This window comes from Hylobates moloch, unplaced genomic scaffold (assembly GCF_009828535.3).
Source record: "Hylobates moloch isolate HMO894 unplaced genomic scaffold, HMol_V3 SCAFFOLD_7, whole genome shotgun sequence".
Taxonomy (NCBI): domain Eukaryota; kingdom Metazoa; phylum Chordata; class Mammalia; order Primates; family Hylobatidae; genus Hylobates; species Hylobates moloch.
This window is the reverse complement of record NW_026652282.1, coordinates 113,703,441-113,727,604: the sequence shown is the minus strand read 5'-3', so window position 1 is coordinate 113,727,604 and position 24,164 is coordinate 113,703,441. Positions and strand designations below refer to the sequence as shown.

Genomic DNA, 24,164 nt, shown 5'->3' with positions numbered 1-24,164 from the left:
ATCTGGCAAGTCCTGCCCTGGAGAAACCACATAGACCTTACTTATTGCTATCCCAACTTATGCAAGCAGTGTAAGGCTCCATATGGCACTGCCACTGCTATGAAATAGGGAGGACCAGCTACAATCCAGACGTGGTCACTGCATTTCCTCTCCATCCTGCTTGCTTTTGGTAAACGGCCAAAAGGTGGGGGAAAACAATAGCAAAACGGATAAGCAGGTGCTATATGGCTCGTGCATAGACACAGCCACATGTCTGCCCAAGCTACTTGCAGAGAGGACAGACATGTCCCAGCAGTGTGAGGAGCAAAACCAAGGCTTCATTGCCATTGCCCCGCCTGCCAGCGAGGGAGTCTATGTAGGTGGTGTTTTTGGCATTGCTGCAGTGTCCTGCCCTCCAGGTCTCTCTGGTCTCATGGCTGTCTAAGAGGGCCTCTATTCCCTGCTCTAGAGACAAACCAAGGCCTTACAATTTTGGCCTAACACTTCTCTAGCAATTGCAATGCTTCCTCAGGTCCATTTGAAAAACTGATAATTACATACATGATTCAAATTTGCAGGTGTATGAAAAGTAAAGTCTCCCTTAATTGTTGGGAAGGGAGTACTGTTCAAACAGAATGCATACTGCTTGAAAACATCCAGCTAATCTACACTATCATTAAAATTCTGCTTTAGCCCATCACTGCCTCAGTATTGTGTTTCTAAGCAGGTCCCTTTGTTTGCTGTGTCACTATGTCATCTTTCCACTGTTTACTCTCTTTCTGGAGTGGATGGACTTGGATTTCAGTACATGCTTCACTACTACACAGGTTTAGAACCACAGCAATATTTTTCACCCCTTAAATTTATGTATCTATTTTTGAAACAGGGTCTCTCTGTTGCCCAGGCTGGAATGCAGGGGCGTAATCATAGCTCACTGTAACCTTGAACTCCTGGGCTCAAGAGATCTACCCACCTCAGCCTCCTGAGTAGCATTTATTTTTATTGTGAACTTAAACAACTCTACTGGAAAAAAAAGGACTCAGAATGTCATGCATATTCAATTCTATTTGTGTTGCTCCATGTTCATGATCTTGGCTGATGTACAGACTGGGTTCCTGCAGGGCTGTAATCAATGTGCACATACTGTTTCACTTAACATTGTTGTGCATACACATTCCCATAGATCAACAAAGTCCACATACTTGTCATCTTTAATGGCCATAGTGGAACCGCAGCACTTTAGAAGACATCGCATTTGCATGTTTTCCTGTTTGTGGGTGGCACTTCAAAATGTGCTAGCTGTAAAGAGAGCTTTGCTTTACTTTGGCCACAAATCAATAACAAGACACAATATGAATTAAGTCATATTAGAACTAAACCTCACCAAGTTGAATTTAATTAGTATATATTGTTACAGGGTATTCTATTCTCTCTTGGGTTTGGCCCCTGATGTTTACAGGTTCCAGTTATTATTCACTCAGTTGTGTATAGAAGACATGATTTGAAACAAACCTTAGCTGTTTGGGACTCTGGTCCTAAGTGAGCTTGACTCTCATTCATCTTCACAACTCCAACATTTTACTAGGTTCCTCTGCTTGGATCCTTTACATTTATGCCACGGGGAACTGGATCTGCGTTGCTTTCCTCCAAGAGTTCATGCCTTTCTGATTTCCTAGCTATTGTGGTCTGACAAAGCTTCACTGACCTTAAGCCCTGTTATAAGCTGGCAAGATCCCACAGCAGTTTATTTATTCATGTTGCTGCTGGTTGGTCTAAAAATAGCCCAGGAATATTTGCTGTCGGCACTATGGTGCTTTCTACCTTAAGGGAACGATTTTCATTTTCAGAATCTACTTGTTTTATATCCCTTACCAGTTGGGGTTGGTACTAGGTTCATTTTTCTCTCAGTGATATGACCTTCTGCTGAGGATGGACTGATCCCCTGGACATGATCATTTAAGGCTGTTCAAAACCTTTAAACTTATCTGCTTGTTTCAGCCAAATTTAACTTTGGGATGTTACACTTTATATCTGTGACAGATTCTAGTGCAGCAACATCTCTACCATCTTGAAATAGCCACAGGACAGACTTTATCATTTGCCAGGCAGGTCAGGTGGGTGAGAGAGGCCACTGATGGGTCTGTTCAAAAGAAACTGCATAGTAGCCAGTGGCTGCACCACATCCATAGTGTCTGAGCGCTTCACTTTAGAGCAGTGGAAGTAGTTGAGTGTGGCAGTTACCTGTGCTGAGAGTAGCTCCAAAGGATGCTGAGCCCCACAGTCATCCCAGGCAGCTTTCTTTATACCTGGCACTCTCAGGGAGCCAGGAGACCTAATGTGGAGGGCTTGGAGTCCTGTCCCAAGATGAAACTCCTGACAGACTGTCAGCAGGACAGGCAGTTTTATCCATAGCTTTCACCAAGTTCTCCAGGCTTATATGTGACAGCCTCTTGTAACAACTGGCTCACACTGACAAGTTCCCTGGCTAGAGTTGGAGATGCATTCTATGGGTGGACTACAGAATTAGCTGAACCAGCCTGAGTGAAAACCAAGCCCATGAACCTGGCCTCCTTTTAAACTATAGTCTAAGCAGCAAAACTTACCAGTTACTGCTTACAAAGCTATCCCTGCTACTGGGAAAACAATTCATTCACATTTCCTAGTGATAACAGGATGTAATAAACCAGTACAGTGGGTGGTCCAGGAAATTGATATTTGCAAGTCTGAAGAGGCAATAACCAGCATGGTAGTCCTTTGGATATTTAAGAAGCTGTTTCGCATGCATAGGAACCTGGCACTAACAAGATTTAATCCTTTGTCAATTCATGAATTCATTTATTTAATGATTTATTCATTCACTCAGCAAATATTTTTCAAGTACCTCATGTGTGCCAGGCATTGCACTAGGCATAGAGGCTGCAGAGATGAATAAGGCAGCTTAGATTCTGGAGTGCCTCACATGTAAATTAATATTACCACTAGTAATAATTAGAATGTAATTATAATACTAATTATTATCATAGGACTATAGTGTTATCCATGCAAAAACCAAGGCACATACATGTAGTAGTGGATCACAGTTGAAGTGACTGATTCAATCTTGGGGGAGATGATGGTCAGGGAGATGTCAGACTTGTTAAAGATTACATAGGAGTTCACCAGGCAAAGAATGGTAAGGATTCATCTGATTATTGAAATCAGATAGTTTTATATTCCAAAGCAAAAAGAGAAGAAAACATCCATATATAAAGAAAATAGTTTCATATTTTTCCCAAACTTCATTTTCATTTCTAGCTATGTTCATGCGTTCAGGTGACAGAGCGAGACTCCTTTTCAAAAAAAAAAAGAACAAAGTTCTCTGGATAAAAAGTAGGAGAGAGGGGGCGGGGGAAAAAAAAAGTAGGAGAGAGATATAGGGGATGGGGCACCTACCCTTCAAAGAGGTGGTAGGGAAATGTTACCTTGCTGAGAAATTAAGAGGTTTTCAATTCTAAAAAGATGACTTAAATGAAAACCTCTTAATTTTCACCTTTGTGAAAGTTTTTTTAAGTATGTTTTTAACTCACTTATTACAAGAAAGCTTTTTAAAATATATTTTGTTGTTTATAGTGAAACTATTAATGCTTATTTCATTGCAAGAGTTTCCCAAAAATCTGAGAGTGGATTTTACAACCAGTATCCATAATTTTATTGTTTGCAATGGCTTCTTGTCTCAGAGTAAAAGCCAGATAACTTACTATATTTTACAAGGTTCTCCATGGTCTGACTTCTAGTTACCTCTCTGATCTCATTTCCTGCTACTGCCCCCTTACCACCCATCCCTGTTCTAGCCATACTAAGTGGACTACTTGTAACACTCTTCCCTTATAGCCTCATGACTTGTCCCCTTGCATCAAATGTTTTCATTCAAGTCATCTTTTTAGAATTGTCTTCTGTAACTCAGTTTTTCCCTTTGTTATGACTTATTCCTAATTCCAATGCTCCTTATACTCTCCCTTCACCTCATGTTTAGAAAAAGCTGAGTGGGAGATTACAGATGGGCTGTTAAGAGTACAGGAAGTGCACCACTGAAACACTGTCTCCAAGGAAAGGGCAGAAAGAAACCCACAGTGGAATGACCGGGAGGGAAGTGTGGGGGATTTTGAGAGAGAAAAATCTTGCAGAAGAATCCTTCAAGTTCCTTCTGAACCTTGGAAAATACTCATGATGAGAATGTTAAATCCTATCCTTGACTGTTACTGCTTAAAATTTAGTAACACTAACATGGATTTCAGCATACTTAAAAAAACAAAGAATGTAAAATATAGTTCAAGCATTTGCATTTGGCCCTCCCTAGAAAGCACTGGAGAGTTTACAGAAGTGGCAGCTCTCTTCTGGGTATTTCTCCAAATGGCCACTGAGTGGCAGTCCAGGTAAAATTATCACAAAGCACACCCTTGCTGAATACATATTTATTAAGTGGAACTAATATAGTGGTGAGTGTGAAAACATTTTCTGTCCCTGTACTCTTCAGCTCTCTGAGTGCTGCCATTCACCCACTGGAGACAAAGACAGGGTTATTTGTCAGTGGCCTGCCAGTAGCAAAGGCCACACATCTTTCAGAGCCCCTCCGAGAACTGTATGAGGGTATTATAACCAGGTATGTGTGTGTGTATGTATGTGTGGGTCATGAATATTAATCTGCCAATGGTATTCAAATGGCACTTTTTTGAGTTTCAAATAGCACCTATAGTGAGTTTTTCATTTAGCTGCATAATATACTCTTTAAATAGAACTAAATCAATTTAGGAATGTAGCCCTATTCAGCAATTTGGTGGGGTGGTAGTGATAGAGAAGGGAAAAAAATAGTGCTGCCAACATTTAATAATCGAGATGGAAATAGCAGAGTCTGAGAGATGGCATGGAGGGGGCTTACATGGAAGCTATTAAAATGTACCATTACTAACTTCTAGAAGTTAAGTCTACTCCTAGTTGCATTAGCTGGTCTCTGATACCCTTTTAAAATTGCTACGTCCTATGCTTTATCTCTAAGTGCCAATCAAATACAAGCATTCCAAAAGTTTCAATCCTTGGCCCTTTTCTCTTCTTCTGTAGTCTTTCTCTTGATGCTGCTGTTTACTCTTTGGGGAAGACTCCCAACAACAGCCCTAGCCCATTTGCCATAAGAGATCTCAATTGGATGTCCCACAAACATCCCAACCAATATAAAACCTGTTGTGGGTTGAGTTGTGCTGCCCCAAAATTCATATGTTGAAGTCCTAACCCCTCGTACCTTAGAATGTGGCTGGATTTGGAGATAGAGTCATTGTAGAGGTGGTTAAAATAAAATGAATTCACATGGGTGGGCCCTAATTGAATATGACTGATGTCCTTATATGAAGAGGAGATGAGGACACAGACACACACACACAGAGGGAAGACCACGTGAAGACACAGGGAGAAGACAGCCAACTACAAGCCAAGGAAAGAGGTCTCAGAAGAAACCAAACCCACTGAAAACCTTGATCTCAGACTGAGCCTCCAGAACTGCAAGAAAGTAAATTTCTGTTATATAAGCCACAGAGTCTGTGGTACTTTGTTATGACAGCCCTAACAAACTAACACAAGCCCCAGACTCAACTCAATTTTCCCATTTCTTAGTTGATGACATTTCTATTTGTATTTCACCTAGGCAGTGTCATCTCAGTGCTCTGCCTCTTCTCCCTCTAATTCTCTTGCTACCCCCAAATAATGGAACCACAAGTTCTATCGATTCAGTCACTGAAATGTCTCCTGAATCTATCTTCCCCATTCAGTCCTCATTTCCACTGTCTTAATTCAACTCACCTCATTTTCCATCTTAACTGTGCAAAAGCTTCTTAAAGTATATTTTGGCCTCTTCATCCCTCCCATCCTCCATCTATCATTTACTCTACCAGGGGCATATTAGATGGGAGAAACAATAGCAGGATTGTATACTCATGGGATAATCCAGTGGAGAGGGAAAATATCAAGTCACAAGAGAGGTGGTAAAAATTCTGCCCTACTGACATGGTGTATGTGAGATGGGAAGGGATCCAGTACACAAGTGTGTTATGTGTTAGCACACAAGAGTGGTCACGAATAGGAACACAGCTCACTTATAGAGTAACCCCCTGATGAGCTCTTCTTACTCACTGCACAAAAACAGACCATGGCATTGTAGTAAAGAAAAAGTCTAATAGATACAAGGTTGGCCACACCACGTGTCAGATGAAGTTAGTACTCAAATCAATCCCATCCAAGGCTCATAGGTAGGGGTTTTTCAAAGGCAGTTTGGGGAAAGGAGTGGGAGTTGCAATGCAATGGGTTCTTGCTGCTGATTGGTTGGGGTGGAGATGAAATAATAGGGGGTCAAAGTTGCCTTTTTGAGCTGAATCGTTCCTAGGTGGGGCCAACAGGAGCGGTTTGGCAGGTCCAGTTGGAGCCATGGGGGTCAGACAGGCCAAAAACCTGAAAAGATATCTCAAAAGGCCATCTACAATACTGATATTATTTGCAGCAACAGCTGGCAATCATTTAGGTCCACACCTTAGCAGAATCAGGCTCCTCTCCTCCCCATAGTCTGATGGCCTTTCCTTAGCTTTACAAAGGTGGTTGAGTTTTGGGGAGGGTCTTCTATCATTTAAACTATAACCTGAATGTCTCTCAAAGTTAGTTTGATCAAAATCTTCAGGAATAATTCAGGGAAAGGCAAGATGGGGGTGGGGGAGGTGTGTTAAATCAGATCTCTTTCACTGCCATAATTTTCTCACTTATAATTTTTGCAAAGGCAGTTTCAATAGGAACAGAAGAGAAGATAGGGAATATAGTTAAGCTGTAGATAGTGTTGTAGATTTGGTGGTGGTAGCATGTTGAAGTTCTCTTCTGTCTGCTGTCATTTTCTTGATGGAAGAGAAAGAAAGGTTATCAATTATCAGAGAATGAAAATAGTAAGGATGAGTAATAAGTTTGAGAACAGAGAAGATATGTGATATGGTTTGGCTGTGTCCCCACCCAAATCTCATCTTGAATTGTAGCTCCCACAGTTCCTATGTGTTTTGGGAGGGACCCGGTGGAAGGTAATTGAATCATGGGGGTGGGTCTTTCCCATGCTGTTCTCTTGATAGTGAATAAGTGTCATGAGTTCTGATGGTTTTATAAAGGGGAGTTTCCCTGCATAAGCTCGTTTCTCTTGTCTGCTGCCATATGAGACATGCCTTTCACTTTCTGCCATGATTGTGAGGCCTCCCCAGCCACGTGGAACTGTGAGTCCATTAAACCTCTTTCTTTTGTAAATTGTGCAGTCTCGGGTGTAACTGGCCTGGGGAAAGACAGCATGATGCTTGGAAGCACCCTGGGTCCACTGGAGTTTTGTGGTTTGGAAGGTAAAGTGGGAGCAGTCAGCAGAATTTGATGCTTTTCTCCAGTTCAATGGGTTGCACAGGTGCAGATCCAGTGCTGATGGAGAGGAGGATTTAACCAAGCTGGGGCTTTGTCAGGTGAGAATAATAAAGGAAGATAGAGATAAGAGAATAGAATGTGTAAGCAAGGGAATGCTATAAGATAAACCATATAATTTAATGACAGAAGGGAAGTGAAGATTTGAGGGGCTGAAAATCAGTGAAAAGATGGTAAGATCCCTTCACTTTAGGGCCCTGTGAAGTTGAGGGGTTGTTGGAGTTGAGATTCTACGGCAAGTGAGCTGGAGAGTTAGGAGATGGTGCCCAGAGTGGGAGGTTTGAAACTGAGTTTCTGGTGGGTGTGTTGGTAATGAGATTCTGGGGTGAGAGACCAAAGCAGCATGGAGGACAAGATAATTGGTAGGGAGGGGTTCAAGGAATTGAGAGGTCAGGGTATAGGAAGGATCATCTATATGTGTATATTAAATCCACTAAGAATGGGCCGGGTGTGGTGGCCTGTAATCCCAACACTTTGAGAGGCCAAGGCGGGAGGATTATTTGAGCTCAGGAGTTTGAGACCAGTCTGGACAACATAGCAAAACCCTGTCTCTACAAAAATTTTTTTTTAAAAAATTAGGTGTGGTGGTGCATGCTTGTAGTCCCAGCTACTTGGGAGGCTGAGGCAAGAGGATTGCCTGAGCCTGGGAGGTCAAGGCTGCAGTGAGCCAAGATCGTGCCACTGTACTCTACCCTGGGTGACCGAGTGAGACCCTTTCTTAAAATAAATAAATAAATAAATAAATAAATAAATAAATAAATAAATAAATAAATAAATAAGTAAGTAAGTAAAACCAAAAAACTCCACTAAGAATGATGACAGGTATAGAGTTTTAGAGAGATAGTGAGCTCAGAGCTAAAATTGACATTGGAAATAGGTAGTTTGGGAACTTTGTAAAAGATAGGACCCATCCAATACCCACTAAAGCTGTCTACAGTTTTTAACAATGTGGCTTTCAATATCAGTCACACTACCCTATCCTTACCACCTCTTGACTAAAGCCAAGATCTGTTGGCTTTACTGCTCTGATACATACAGCTTTAGCTAAGATGTCTCTAATTTCTAAAGCAAGTACCTTCACTAAAACAGTTTTTCCTTCTAAATTCTCATAAAATGTCAATTCAGCTTTTTGAAAACATTTAAGTATTTTCAAATATAATGTGTCTTTGGCATTCACAGACAACATTTAAGATCTCTCCCTTTAGGAGAAATTCATGATGTCCACATCATGTAGTGATTTGCAGTTTTGCTGAGGCACAAATTTGAACTTCATTTCCTACCAGGCTGATGTACAGAGTGTGACACCTGTTGACCTACACTCCTTGAGCCTAGCCAATCATTCAGTGTCTACAGCTTAAAGCCGGAACTCCTATGAAGACAAAATAATTTTGCCTCCCACCCCAGTGTAAAAAAATGCCAACTGAAAAGAAAGCCAACTGCTAGTGCTGGCAAAGAAAGTGAGCAGAAATGAAGGGAGTCTGGGAAGGTGATGATTCTTTTACACAAAACACAGCTTTTATGAGGAAAATCACATACTACAGTGATATTTGAGAATTTCAAGGGATTCTGTAGACTCACTTAGAAGAAAGACAAGTCTATATATTTTTTCAAACATTTTTGCTCCAGCTAGGAAAACCATTTCCTTACATACACACCCTCCCCACCCCCAGCATCCCCAGCGAAATGTACTGTTTGCAAATAAAGTACAATAATAAACATTTGCTTCATGTCAAAAAAATAAAAACCACAAATAGTTTGCTCTTCTCTATACCCTGTAATAGTAGGTTTCCCTCTTATGGAGATTAGGACAAAACTAGCAATTTTTGTGTCTTGTGAAGCTTGTTAAAATAGGATTCTACCTGTACAGGGAAAAAAATCTCACAAAAGCCAAAGAAAGATTTAGGTCAGATGGACAAGGACTTTAATTATCAGCTATGCACATTTTCAGCCTTTTGTGAAACCCCCAGGCTGCCTACCCGAAGTAACTACTCTATTACTGAAGTGAGTTAGAGAGGCCCACTTCAGTGACAAATTATAATTGGAAGTGTCACTTATCCTAAACTTCTATCCTAAAAGACAAGATCCTGGGCACAAATCCAAGAACCCCACATATTTAGAATATTTTTCAAATGTTCAAACAAGGAAGCATGCTTTGGTGTAAGTGTAATGTTCAGGGTTCTCTTGAGACAGTATTTTTAAAACGAGAGCAAATAATAGATACTTAACTTTATTTCAATAATATCTTTGTGGAAATCTCTAGCATCCCTTCCAGCCCTAAAATCCTGTGATCCTATGTCTGATAAAACAATTTTAAAGGGCTCACCCAAGGGACAACTACAGATGAGATACTTTGGGGGCATTTTTAATGATCAATTGATCTGCATTGTAAGAAAGTTAAGACCACACTTGAACTATTTTGGTATCCACCACAGACTTTATCAGGAATTTTTGTTTGTTTGTTTTGTTTGTTTGTTTTTGCTTTAAGTTCCAGGGTACATGTGCAGAACGTGCAGTTTTGTTACATAGGTATACATGTGCCATGATGGTTTGCTGCACCCATCAACCCATCACCTACATTAGGTATTTCTCCTAATGTTATCACTCCCTTAGCCCCTCACCCGCCAACAGGCCCCAGTGTGTGATGTTCCCTTCCCGATGTCCATGTGTTCTCATTGTTCAACTCCCACTTATGAGTGAGAACATGCGGTGTTTGGTTTTCTGTTCTAGTGATAGTTTGCTGAGAATGATGGTTTCCAGCTTCATCCATGTCCCTGAAAAGGACATGAACTCATCCTTTTTTATGGCGGCATAGTATTCCATGGTGTATATGTGCCACATTTTCTTTATCCAGTCTATTATTGATTGGCCTTTTGGTTGGTTCCAAGTCTTTGCTATTGTGAATAGTGCCGCAATAAACATACATGTGCATGTGTCTTTATAGTAGAATGATTTATAATCCTTTGGGTATATACCCAATAATGGGATTGCTGGGTCAAATGGTATTTCTAGTTCTAGATCCTTGAGGAATCACCACACTGTCTTCCACAATGGTTGAACTAATTTACATTCCCACCAACAATGTAAAAGCGTTCCTATTTCTCCACATCCTTTCCAGCATCTGTTGTTTCCTGGCTTTTTAATGATCACCATTCTAACTGACATGAGATGGTATCTCATTGTGGTTTTGATTTGCATTTCTCTAATGACCAGTGATGATGAGCATTTTTTCATATGTTTGTTGGCTGCATACATGTCTTCTTTTGAGACGTGTCTGTTCATATCATTTGCCCACTTTTTGATAGGGTTGTTTGTTTTTTTTCTTGTAAATTTGTTTAAGTTCTTTGTAGATTCCGGATATTAGCCCTTTGTCAGATGGATAGATTGGAAAAATTTTCTCCCTGTAGGGAGAATTCTGTAGGTTGCCTTTTTACTCTTGTTGCGGGAAGTCAGGGACCCCAAACGGAGGGACTGGCTGAAGCCATGGCAGAAGAACATGGATTGTGAGGATTTTATGGACATTTATTAGTTCCCCAAATTAATACTTTTATAATTTCTTATGCCTGTCTTTACTGCAATCTCTAAACATAAATTGTAAAGATTTCATGGATACTTATCACTTCCCCAATCAATAATACCCTTGTGATTTCCTATGCCTGTCTTTACTTTAATCTCTTAATCCTGTCAGCCGAGGAGGATGTATATCGCCTCAGGACCCTGTAATAATTGTATTAACTGCACAAATTGTACAGCATGTGTGTTTAAACAATATGAAATCTGGGCACTTTGAAAAAAGAACAAGATAACAGCAATAACAGTGTGCTGGAGTCAGAATGGCCACTGAAAGCCTGTCTTTATGGTCTACAAAGGTGAATAGATCCATTATGGAAACCCCTAGGAAAAGGAAATTCCCACCTAATAAATTTTGGTCAGACTGGTTGATCTCAAAATGCTGTCTCCTGATAAGATGTTATCAATGACAATGGTGCTCGAAACTTCATTAGCAATTTTAATTTCACCTCGGTCCTATGGTCCTGTGATCTCACCCTGTCTCCACTTCTTTCGTGATATTCTATTACCCTGTTAACTACTTGATGTCTGTCACCCACACCTATTCGCACACTCCCCCACCTTTTGAAAATCTCTAATAAAACTTGCTGGTTTTTGTGGCTTGTGGGGCATCACGGATCCTACCAATGTGTGATGTCTCCCCTGGATGCCCAGCTTTAAAATTTCTCTCTTTTGTACTGTGTGCCTTTATTTCTCAAGCCGGCCAACGCTTAGGAAAAATAGAAAAGAACCTACGTGATTATTGGGGCAGGTCCCCCAATAACTCTGATGATAGTTTCTTTTGCTGTGCAGAAGCTCTTTAGTTTAATTAGATCCCATGTGTCAATTTTGGCTTTTGTTGCCATTGCTTTTGTTGTTTTAGATATGAAGTCTTTGTATATGCCTATGTCCTGAATGGTATTGCCCAGGTATTCTTCTAGGATTTTTATGGTCCTAGGTCTTACGTTTAAGACTACGATCTATCTTGAGTTGATTTTTGTATAAGGTATAAGGAAGGGGTCCAGTTTCAGTCTTCTGCATATGGCTAGCCAGTTTTCCCAACACCATTTATTATATAGGGAATCTTTTCCCCATTGCTTGTTTGTGTCAGGTTTCTCAAAGATCAGACGGTTGTAGATGTGTGATTTTATTTCCGAGGCCTCTGTTCTGTTCCATTGATCTATATATCTGTTTTGGTACCAGTATCATGCTGTTTTGGTTACTGTAGCTTTGTAGTATAGTTTGAAGTCAGGTACAATTATGCCTCCAGCTTTGTTCTTCTTGCCCAGGATTGTCTTGGCTATGTGGGCTCTTTTTTGGTTCCATATGAAGTTTAAGTAGTTTTTTCCAATTCTGTGAAGAAAGTCAGTGGTAGCTTGATGGGGATAACATTGAATCTGCAAATTATTTTGGACAGTATGACCATTTTCACGATATTGATTCTTCCTATCCATGAGCATGGAATGTTTTTCCGTTTGTTTGTGTCCTCTCTGATTTCCTTGAGCAGTGGTTTGTAGTTCTCCTTGAAGAGGTCCTTCATGTCCCTTGTAAGTTGTATTCCTAGGTATTTTATTCTTTTTGTAGCAATTGTGAATGGGAGTTCACTCGTGATTTGGCTCTCTGTTTGTCTGTTATTGGTGTATAAGAATGCTTGTGATGTTTGCACATTGATTTTGTATCCTGAGACTTTGCTGAAGTTGCTAATCAGCTTAAGGAGATTTTGGGCTGAGATGATGGGGTTTCCTAAATATACAATCATGTCCTCTGCAAACAGAGACAGTTTGACTTCCTCTCTTCCTATTTGAATACCTTTATTTCTTTCTATTGCCTGACTGCCCTGGTCAGAACTTCCAATACTATGTAGAATAGGAGTGGTGAGAGAGGGCATCCTTGTCTTGTGCCAGTTTTCAGAGGGAATGCTTCCAGTTTTTGCCCATTCAGTATGATTTGGCTGTGGGTTTGTCATAAATAGCTCTTATTATTTTGAGATATGTTCCATCGATACCTACTTTATTGAGAGTTTTTATCATGAAGCGGTGTTGAATTTTGTCTAAGGCCTTTTCTGCATCTATTGAGATAATCATGTGGTTTTGTCATTGGTTCTGTTTATGTGATGGATTACATTTATTGATTTGCATATGTTGAACAAACCTTGCATCCCAGGGATGAAGCCGACTTGATCGTGTTGGATAAGCTTTTTGATGTGCTACTGAATTTGGTTTGCCAGTATTTTATTGAGGATATTCACATCGATGTTCTTCAGGGATATTGGCCTGAAATTTTCTTTTTTTGTTGTGTCTCTGCCAGGTTTTGGAATCAGGATGATGCTGGCCTCATAAAATGAGTTAGGGAGGATTCCCTCTTTTTCTATTGATTGGAATAGTTTCAGAAGGAATGGTACCAGCTCTTCTTCGTACCCCTGGTAGAATTCAGCTGTGAATCCATCTGGTCCTGAACTTTTTTTGGTTGGTAGGCTATTAATTACTGCCTCAATTTCAGAACTTGTTATTGGTTTATTCGGGGATTCAATTTCTTCCTGGTTTACACTTGGAAGGGTGTATGTGTCCAGGAATTTATCCATTTCTTGTAGATTTTCTAGTTTATTTGTGTAGAAGTGTTTATAGTATTCTCTGATGGTAGTTTGTATTTCAGTGTGATCAGTGGTGATATCCCCTATATCATTTTTTATCGCATCTATTTGATTCTTCTCTCTTTTCCTCTTTATTAGTCTGGCTAGTGGTCTATCTATTTTGTTGATCTTTTCAAAAAACCAGCTCCTGGATTCATTGATTTTTTTTTGAAGGGTTTTTCATGTCTCTATATCTCCTTCAGTTCTGCTCTGATCTTAGTTATTTCTTGTCTTCTGCTAGCTTTTGAATTTGTTTGCTCTTGCTTCTCTAGTTCTTTTAATTGTGATGTTAGGGTGTGCATTTTAGATCTTTCCTGCTGTCTGTGGGCATTTAGTGCTATAAATTTCCCTCTACACACTGCTTTAAATGTGTCCCAGAGATTCTGGTACATTGTGTCTTTGTTCTCGTTGGTTTCAAAGAACCTCTTTATTTCTGCCTTAATTTTGTTATATACCCAGTAGTCATTCGGGAGCAGGTTGTTCAGTTTCCATGTAGTTGTGCTGTTTTGAGTGAGTTTCTGAATCCTGAGTTCTAATTTGATTGCACTGTGATCTGAGAGACTGTTTGTTATGATTTCTGTTCTTTTGCATTTGCTGAGGAGTGTTTTACTTCCAATTATGTGGTCAGTTTTAGAATAAGTGCGATGAGGTGCTGAGAAGAATGTATATTCTGTTGATTTGAGGTGGAGAGTTCTGTGGTCCGTTTGGTCCAGAGCTGAGTTCAAGTCCAGAATATCCTTGTTAATTTTCTGTCTTGTTGATCTGTCTAATATTGACAGTGGGATGTTAAAGTCTCCCACTGTAATTGTGTGGGAGCCTAAGTCTCTTTGTAGGTCTCTAAGAACTTGCTTTTTGAATTTAGGTGCTCCTGTATTGGATGCATATGCATTTACGATAGTTAGCTCTTCTTGCTGCATTGATCCCTTTAACATTATGTAATTCTGTTCTTTGTCTTTTTTATCTTTTTTGGTTTAAAGTCTCTTTTATCAGAAATTAGGATTGCAACTAATGTTTTTGTTTTTTGTTTTTGTTTTTGTTTTCCATTTGCTTGGTAAATATTCCTCCATCCCTTTATTTTGAGTCTATGTGTGTCTTTGCAGGTGAGATGGGTCTCCTGAATACAGCACATTGATGGGTCTTGACTCTTTATCCAGTTTGCCAGTCTGTGTCTTTTAATTGGGGCATTTAGCCCATTTACATTTAAGGTTAATATCATTATGTTTGAATTTGATACTGTCATTATGATGCTAGCTGGTTGTTTTGCCAGTTAGTTGATGCAGTTTCTTCATAGTGTCAATGTTCTCTACAATTTGGTATGTGTTTGCAGTGGCTGGTACCAGTTTTTCCTTTCCATGTTTAGTGCTTCCTTTAGGAGCTCTTGTAAGTCAGGCCTGGTGGTGACAAAATCTCTCAACATGTGCTTGTCTGTAAAGGATTTTATTTCTCCTTCACTTATGAAGCTTAGTTTGGCTGGATATGAAATTCTGGGTTGAAATTCTTTTCTTTAAGAATGTTGAATATTAGCCCTCACTCTCTTCTGGCTTGTAGGGTTTCTGCAGAGAGATCCACTGTTAGTCTGATAGGCTTCCCTTTGTGGGTAACCCAACCTTTCTCTCTGGCTGCCCTTAACATTTTTTCCTTCATTTCAGCCTTGGTGAACCTGACGATTATATCTTGGGTTTGCTCTTCTCGAGGAGTATCTTTGTGGTGTTCTCTGTATTTCCTGAATTTGAATATTAGCCTGTCTTGCTAGGTTGGGGAAGTTCTCCTAGATAATATCCTGAAGAGTGTTTTCCAACTTGGTTCCATTCTCCTCGTCTCTTTCATGTACACCAATCAAACTTAGGTTTGGTCTTTTTACATAGTCCCGTATTTCTTGGAGCCTTTGTTCATTCCTTTTTATTCTTTTTTCTCTAATCTTGTCTTCTCTCTTTATTTCATCAAGTTGATCTTCAATCACTGATATCCTTTCTTCTGCTTGATTGATTCAGCTATTGAAACTTGTGTATGCTTCATGAAGTTTTCGTCCTGTGCTTTTCAGCTCCATCAGGTCATTCAGGTTCTTCTCTGTATTACTTATTCTAGTTAGCAATTCCTCTAGCCTTTTTTCTAGGTTTTTAGCTTCCTTGCTTTGGGTTAGAATATGCTCCTTTAGCTTGGAGGATTTTGTTATTACCTACCTTCTGAAGCCTACTTCTGTCAATTTGTCAAACTCATTCTCTGTCCAGTTTTGTTCCCTTGCTGGTGAAGAGTTGTGATCCTTTGGAGGAGAAGAGGCATTCTGGTTTTTGGAATTTTCAGCCTTTTTCTGCCAGTTTCTCCCAATCTTTGTGGATTTATCTACCTTTGGTCTCTGATGTTGGTGACCTTCGGATAGGGTCTTTGAGTGGATGTGCTATTCCTTTCTGTTTGTTAGTTTTCCTTCTGACAGTCAGTCCCTTCTACTGCCAGTTTGCTGGAGGTCCACTCCTGACCCTGTTTGCCTGGGTATCACCAGTGGAGGCTGCAGAACAGCAATGATTGCTGCCTGATCTTTCATCTGGAAGCTTCATCGCAGAGGGGCACCTGTCAGATGCCAACCAGAGCTCTCCTGTATGAGGTATCTGTTGGCCCCTACTGGGAGATGTCTCCCAGTCAGGATACATGGGGGTCAGCAACCCACTTGAGGAGGCAGTCTGACCCTTAGCAGAGCTCGAACGCTGTCCTGGGAGGTCCGTTGCTCTCTTCAGAGCTGTCAGGCAGGTACATTTAAGTCTGCCGAAGCTTCGCCCACAGCTATCCCTTTCCCCAGGTGCTCTGTCCCAGGGAGATGGTAGTTTGTTTGTTTGTTTGTTTTCTTTTTTTTTTTTTTTGATGGAGTCTCACTCTGTTGCCCAGGCTGAAGTGCAGTGGTGCGATCTTGGCTCACTGCAAGCTCTGCCTCCCCGGGTCATGCCATTCTCCTGCCTCAGCTTCCCGAGTAGCTGGGATTACAGGTGCCCACCACCACACCCGGCAATTTTTTGTATTTTTTAGTAGAGACAGGGTTTCACTGTGTTAGCCAGGATGGTCTCTATCTCCTGACCTCATGATCCACCCACCTTGGCCTCCCAAAGTGCTGGGATTACAGGTGTGAGCCACCGTGCCCAGCCTGGGAGTTTTATCTGTAAGTCCCTGAATGGGGCTGCTGCCTTTTTTTCACAGAGGCTTTGCCCAGAGAAGAGAAATCTGGCAGTCTGGCCACAGCAGCCTTGCGGAGCTGCAGTGGACTCCACCCAGTTTGAACTTCCCAGCGGCTTTGTTTACACTGTGAACATAAAGCCACCTACTCAAGCCTCAACAATGGCAGACACGCCTTCCCCCACCAAGTTTGAATTCCCTGGGTTGATCTCAGACTGCTGCTGTGCTGGCAGTGAGAATTTCAAGCCAGTGGATCTTAGTTTGCTGGGCTCTGTGGGGGTGGGCCCTGCCAAGCCAGACCACTTGGCTGCCTGGCTTCAGTACCCCTTTCCAGGGGAATGAATGGTTATGTCTCGCTGGGGTACCACTGGGGTATGGAAAAAACTCCTGCAGCTAGTTGGGTGTCTGCCCAAATGGCCGCCCAGTTTTGTGCTTGAAACCCAGGGCCCTGGTGGGGTGGGCACTGGAGGGATTCTCCTCATTTGCAGGTTGCGAAGACCATGGGACAAGCGTAGTATCTGTGCTGGAGTTCCTCAAGCTCAGTCCCTCATGGCTTCCCTTGGGCAGGGGAGAAAATTTCCCAACCCCTTCTGCTTCCCACGTGAGGTGGCACCCCAGCCTGCTTCGGCTTGCCCTCTGTGGGCTGCACCCACTGTCCAACCAGTCCCAATGAGATGAACCAGGTACCTCAGTTGGAAATGCAGAAATCACCTGCCTTGTGCATCGATCTCGCTGAGAGCTGCAGACCAGAGCTGTTCCTATTCGGCCATCTTGCCAGCAATTCCCTATCAGGAATTTTTTTTTAGAATTTTATCTAGATATAAAAAATATATCTATAAAAATATATCTATTTGGTATAGAATTTTATCTATGTAATCCCCTTGTTGAAGAGTTATTTAAGAATAATGAACTTAGGGGATATTCTCAGATAAACAAAAGCTTAAGAAGTTCATTACCACTAGACCTTCACTATAAGAAATGCTTAAGGGAGTCCTTCAGATTGAAATAAAAGGATGTTAGACAGTATCTCATAGCCACATGAAGATATAAAGATCTCCAATAAAGGCAAATACATGGGCAAATATGAAAAGTCAGTTTTTATTGTAATTTTGGTTAGTAACTCCACTTTATATTTTCTATGGAATGTAAAAGACACTTGCAAAAAATTATAAATTTATGCTAATGGGTACACAATCTATAAAGATATAATTTGTGATATCAATAACATGAACAGTATGGGGGGATAGAGCTGTATAGCAATTGAGTTTTTGTATGCAAGTTAGGTTAAGTGCGTATCAACTCAAAGTAAATTTTTATAACATTATAGTATTATATATGGTCTCATGGTAACCACAGATAAAATATTTATAGAATACACACAAAAGGAAATGGGAAGGGAATCAAGATATGTCATTACAAAAAATTACATAAACATGCAAAAAGGCAGTAATGAAGGGAATGAGGGACAAAGAAAGCTCTGAGACATATAGAAAACAACAAAATAGCACAAGTAAGTCCTACTCTACCAGTAATTACTTTAAATGTAAATGGATTAAACTCCCCCATTAAAAGGCATAGATTGGCAGAACAGATTTTTTAAAAACGTGATCTAACTATATACTGTCAACAAGAGACTCACTTTAGACATAAGGACACAAATAGACTGAAAATGAAAGGCTGAAAGAAGATACTCCATGCAAATAGTAACCAGAAGAGAGCAGAAGTGGCTCTATTAACATCAGACAAAATAGAGTTTAAGTCAAAAACTATTATAAGAGATAAAAAAGGACATTATATGTTGTTTAGAAGGTTAATTCATTAAGAAGAAATAACAATTATAAACATGTATGTACCAAACATCAGAGCTCAAAAATATATGAAGCAAACATTGACAGAACTGAAGGGAGAAATAGACAGCTCTACAATGAAAGTTAGCTATTTCAATACCCCAAATATCCCACTTTAAATAATGGATAGAACAACCAAACAGAAGATCAACAAGTAATGACAGAACTTCAAAAACACTACAAACCAACTGGATATAACAGACATATATAGAACACTCCACACAACAACAGCAGAATACACATTTTTCTCAAATATACTTGGAGTATTTTCCAGGATAGACCACATGTTAGGCCACAAAACAAGTCTTAATAAAGTTTAAAAGACTGAAATCAGACAGAGTGTCTTTTCTGATCACAATGGAATGAAAATAGAAATCAGCAGAAGGAAAACTGGAAAATTCACGAATACGTGGATATTAAAAAACACACTCTTAAATAACCAATGTGTCAAATAAGAAATCACAAGAGAGAGCGTATCTTGAGACAAATGAAAATGAAATACAACATGCCAAAAATTATGGAATGCAGCAAAAGCAATGCTAAAAGAGAAATTTATAACTAAATGCTTACATTAAAAAGGAAGAATGGTCTCAAATCAACAACCCAACTTTATACCTTAAGGAAATAGAAAAAGAAGAACCCGAATGCTAGCATAAGAAAATAATCAATAAAGTTTAAAGCAGCAATAAATAAAGTAGAGAATAGAAAAACAATAGAGAAGAATGACAAACCATAATTTGATTCTTCAAAAAGATCAACAAAATTGACAAACCTTTAGCTAGATTAACTAAGAAAAAAATTTGGTAAAAATTATATGTTGGAGCTGGGTGCAGTGTCTCATGCCTGTAATCCCAGCACTTTGGGAGGCTGAGGCAGGAGGATCACTTGAGCCCAGGAGTTTGAGACCAGTCTGGGCAACATAGTGAGACTCTGTCTCTACAAAAAAAAAAATTTAAATAGCAGGGTATGGTGTTGTGCCCCTGTAGTCCCAATTACTTGGGGCAGTAAGGTGGAAGGATCATTTGAGCCTGGGAAGTCGAGGCTGCAGTGAGCTATGATCATGCCACTGCACTCCAGCCTGGGCAACAGAGCACACTCTGTCTCAAAAAGAAATTATGTGTTTGCAACATCACACACTGGGGCCTGTTGTGGGGTGCGGGGGGGATGGGGGGGATGGGGGAGGGATAGCATTAGGAGAAATACCTAATGTAAATGATGAGTTAATGGGTGCAGCAAACCAACATGGCACATGTATACATATGTAACCTGCACGTTGTGCACATGTACTCTATAACTTAAAGTATAATATAAAAAAATTATGTTTGCAGAGGGCAGAAAAATATTTTAAAATTACTAAAACCAGAAATGAAACCGGGGATATTAGTAATGATTTTAGAAAGATAAAAAGGATTATAAGAGAGTACTGTGAACATCTGTATGCCAACAAATTGGATAACCTGGATGAAATGAACAAATTTGTAGAAAGACATGACCTGCCAAGACTGAATGATGAAGAAACAGAAAACCTAAATAAACCCACAACTAGTTAGGAGATTGACTCAGTAGTCAAAAGTCTCCCACTAAAAACATCCCTGGATGAGATGGTTTCACTGGTGAATTCTATGAATTACAAGAAGAACTAACTCCAGTCTTTCCTAAACTCTTCCAAGAAATTCAAGAGGAGTAACACTTTCTAACTCATTCTATGAGGCCAGCATTACCCTGACATCAAAGCCAGACAAAGACATTACAAGCAAAAAAAACCCTAATATCTCTTATAAATATTGATGCAAAAATCCTCAATAAAATACTAGCAAACTAAATTCAGCAGCATATTAAAATGATTATATACCATGACCAAGTGGGATTTATTTCTGGAGTACAAGGATGGTTCAACATATGAAAATCAATCAATATATTATACTATGTTAACACAATGAAAAAAACCCATATTATCATTTCAATAGATATAGAAAAAGCGTTTGACAAAATTCAACTCTGTTTCATAATAAAAGCAATCAACAGATTAGAAATAGAAGAATACGTCAGCTGGTGGTGGTGGCTTATATCTGTAAAGCTAGCACTTTGGGAGGTCAAGATGGGAGGACTGCTTGAGTCCAGGATTTCAAGACCAGCCTGGGCAACATAGTGAGACTTGGTCTCTACAAAAAAGTTTTAAAATTAGCCAGGTTTGGCATGGTGGCACATGCCTGTAGTCCCACCTACTTGGGAGGCTGAGGTGGAACGATCACTCAAGCCTGGGAGGTTGATGCTGCAGTGAGCTGTGATTGTACCACTGCACTCCAGCCTGGAAGACAGAGTGAGACCCTATCTCAAAAAAAGAGAAAACTTCCTCAACATAATAAAGGCTATATATGAAAAGCCCACAACTAATGTCGTACTGAATGGTAAAAGACTGAAAGCTTTCCCTCTAAGATCAGGAAAAATACAGGGATGTCTGCATTTGCCACTTGTATTCAACATAATATTGCAAGTTCTAGTTGAAACAATTAGACAAGAAAAAGAAATGAAAGACCTTCAAATTGGGGGAAAAAAGAAGTAAAATTATCTCTGTTCACAGATGGTATGATCTTATATGTAGAAAACCTTAAAGATTCCAGAACATTTCTTACAATAAATGAACTCAGCACAATTTCAGGATACAAAATAAAAACAGAAAAAAATCAGTTGTGTTTCTATGTGCTAACAAGGAATCTGAAAAGAAAATTAAGAAAATTCCTTTTACAATAGCATCAAAATAATGAAATACTTCGAAATAAACTTAACCAAGGAGGTGAAAGATATACAGTGAAAACTATAAACCATTGATGAAATAAAGATAAAAATAAGAAGCCATCATGTGTTCATCAATTGGAAGACCCAATATTGTTAAAATGTCCATACTACCCAAAACAATCTACAGATTTCATGTAATCCCTATCAAAATCCCAATTTTTTGCAGAAAGACAAAAATACATCTTAAAATTAATATAGAATGTCAAGGGACCTCAAATAGCCAAAATAGTCTTAAGAAAATACAATTGACCAGGCATAGTAGCTCATGCCTGTAATCCCAGCACTTTGGGAGGCCAAGGCTGGCAGACTGCTTGACCCCAGGAGTTTGAGACCAGCCTGGACAACATGGGAAAACACCGTTTCTACAAAAAATGCAAAAATTAGCTGGGCTTGGTGGCATGCACCTATAATCCTAGCTACTGAAGAGGCTGAGGTGGGAGGATCACCTGAGCCCAGGAGGTCGAGGCTGCGGTGAGCTGTGATCATGCCACTGTACTCCAGTCTGGGTGACAGAGTGAAACCCTGTCACATCTCAAAAAAAAAAAAAGAAAAAAAAAGAAAAAAATTGGGAATTGGCCTTTTCCAATTTGAAATCTTTCTACAAAGCTATGGTAATCAAAACAGTATGATACTGGAATAGAAACAGACATATAGACCAATGAAATAGAATAGAGGTCCAGAAATAAACCTTCACATATATGGTTAAATTATTTTCAGCAGTATGGTGCTGTATTAATCTGTTCTCATGCTGCTAATAAAGACATACCCGAGACTGAGTAATTTATAAAAGAAAGAAGTTTAATGGACTCACAGTTCCACATGGCTGGGGAGGCCTTATAATCATGGCAGAAGGCAAATGAGGAGCAAAGTCACATCTTACATGGCAGCAGGCAAGAGAGCTTGTGCAGGGGAACTCCCCTGTATAAAACCATTGGATCTCGTGAGACTTATTCACTACCACAAGAACAGTATGGGGAAACACCTCCGTGATTCAATTATCTCCACTTGGCCCTGCCCTTGACACATGGGGAATGTTACAATTCAGGGTGAGATTTGGGTGGAGACACAGCCAAACCATATCAGGTGCCAAGACCATTCAATGGAGAAAGACAGTTCTTTCAACAAATGGCACTGGGAAAATGGAATATCCACATGCAAAAGAAAGAAATTGGACCCATACCTTATACCATATACAAAAATTAACTCAAAATGGGTCAAAGACCTAAATATAAGAACTATGATTAGTGCTTCTCTGTAAATGCATTCAGCACCCCCAAGGGAGTTGACTCTTTCTCTGGAAAGGCTTAAGCAGAAGCTGCAAGACCAGGTAACTTGGTAAGAATGCAGTGTAGGCCAGTGGCTAACAAATGCCAAATCAGACAGCTGAAAATCTGGTTGTATCAGCATCATCCGGGGAGCTTTTTTAAAAATCTAGATATGCAGCCTACAAGAGAATCTGACTCAAGAAATTTGGAGTGGAACTCAAGTGTGCATTTCAAAGCTCCTTGGGCGATTCTGAGGCAAAGTCAGGTTGGGGAAGTTCCAGGTAGGGGATTCAAGCATCAGATTTGGACTAGAGGCCTACAACTCAATGTGTGGTCCATAGATAAACAGCATTGGTATCACCTGGAAGCCTTTTTTGTTTTGTTTTGTTTTTAAGTCAATACACTTTTATTCAAGGAATTTTATGTTGTGATCCCTTCTACTGTCCATCAAGGTCACTTTGGATCCTCTAAAGAGCTGGAGTCAAAATTTGTCTTCAAAAGATTTATTAATATCTTCAAGTTAGCCCTTTTTAATAGAACCGATGCTTAATCCAGTTGTCCTGTCAGCCCGTAATTCTTTTATTTTGGTTTCTTTCATCTCTTTTTAATATGAATATACTGATGAAGACATCAAAATTCACCAAGAATCTTTGGGATCTAATTTCTTCAACCAATTTACTTTAGGATCATTTTCAGAGTAGGGGGATCTGCTTCATTCTCAATTTGACACCTTAGAAAAAGAAAAGCATTGCTTACTCTTTTAGAATATATCAAACTGAAGAGTATGATAAACCTATACAAATGCTGTATCAATAGAAATACCAGGTTTAACAAGCACAAAGCCAAGAAAACCAATGAAGCCAGATACTGGATTTCTATGGTACTGACCTTTGAACACCCTAGCAGGAGTAAACTGCTGAGTGCAGATACCACACAGTGCATCCTGGAAGCTTTTAAGGAACAAAGTCTCTAAGGCCTCACCCTAGACCTCCTGAATCAGAACTTGCATTTTATTTATATATTTATTTTTTTGGAGGCAGGGTCTCACTTTTTCACCCAGACTGGAGTGTAGAGGTGCAATCATGGCTCACTGCAGCCTCGACCTCCTGGGCTCAAGGGATCCACCTGCCTCAGCCTCCTGAGTAGCAGGGACTACAGGTGCATGCATCACCATGCCCAGCTAAATTTTAAGTTTTTGTAGAGACAGGGTTCCACTATGCTGCCTAAGTTGGGTCTCAAACTCCTGGGCTCAAGCAATTCTCCCAGTGTGGCCTCTCGCAATTCTCCCAGTGTGGCCTCTCAAAGTGCTGGGACTGCAGGCGTGAGCCATTATGCCTGGCCAGAACCTGTATTTAAAAAAAATTCCCAAATATTTCTATGCACATTAAAGTTTGAGAAGCAGTGCGTGACATGATCTTTGCAGTCTTCTAATCCTGAGAAACTAGGGTGCCATGACCTTTTGTTTCTGTATTTTGTTACTGAATG

The 24,164-nt window shown here is 40.0% G+C and overlaps 1 non-coding gene across 1 annotated transcript; it reads right to left on the bottom strand.

Moving 5' to 3' along the window:
* Positions 1 to 23,481: 23,481 nt before the first annotated feature.
* Positions 23,482 to 23,620, bottom strand: LOC116812351 (small nucleolar RNA SNORA8). The gene has a single exon (XR_004370655.1). It is a non-coding gene; the product is annotated as a small nucleolar RNA SNORA8 (small nucleolar RNA).
* Between the last annotated feature and the right edge of the window lie 544 nt (positions 23,621 to 24,164).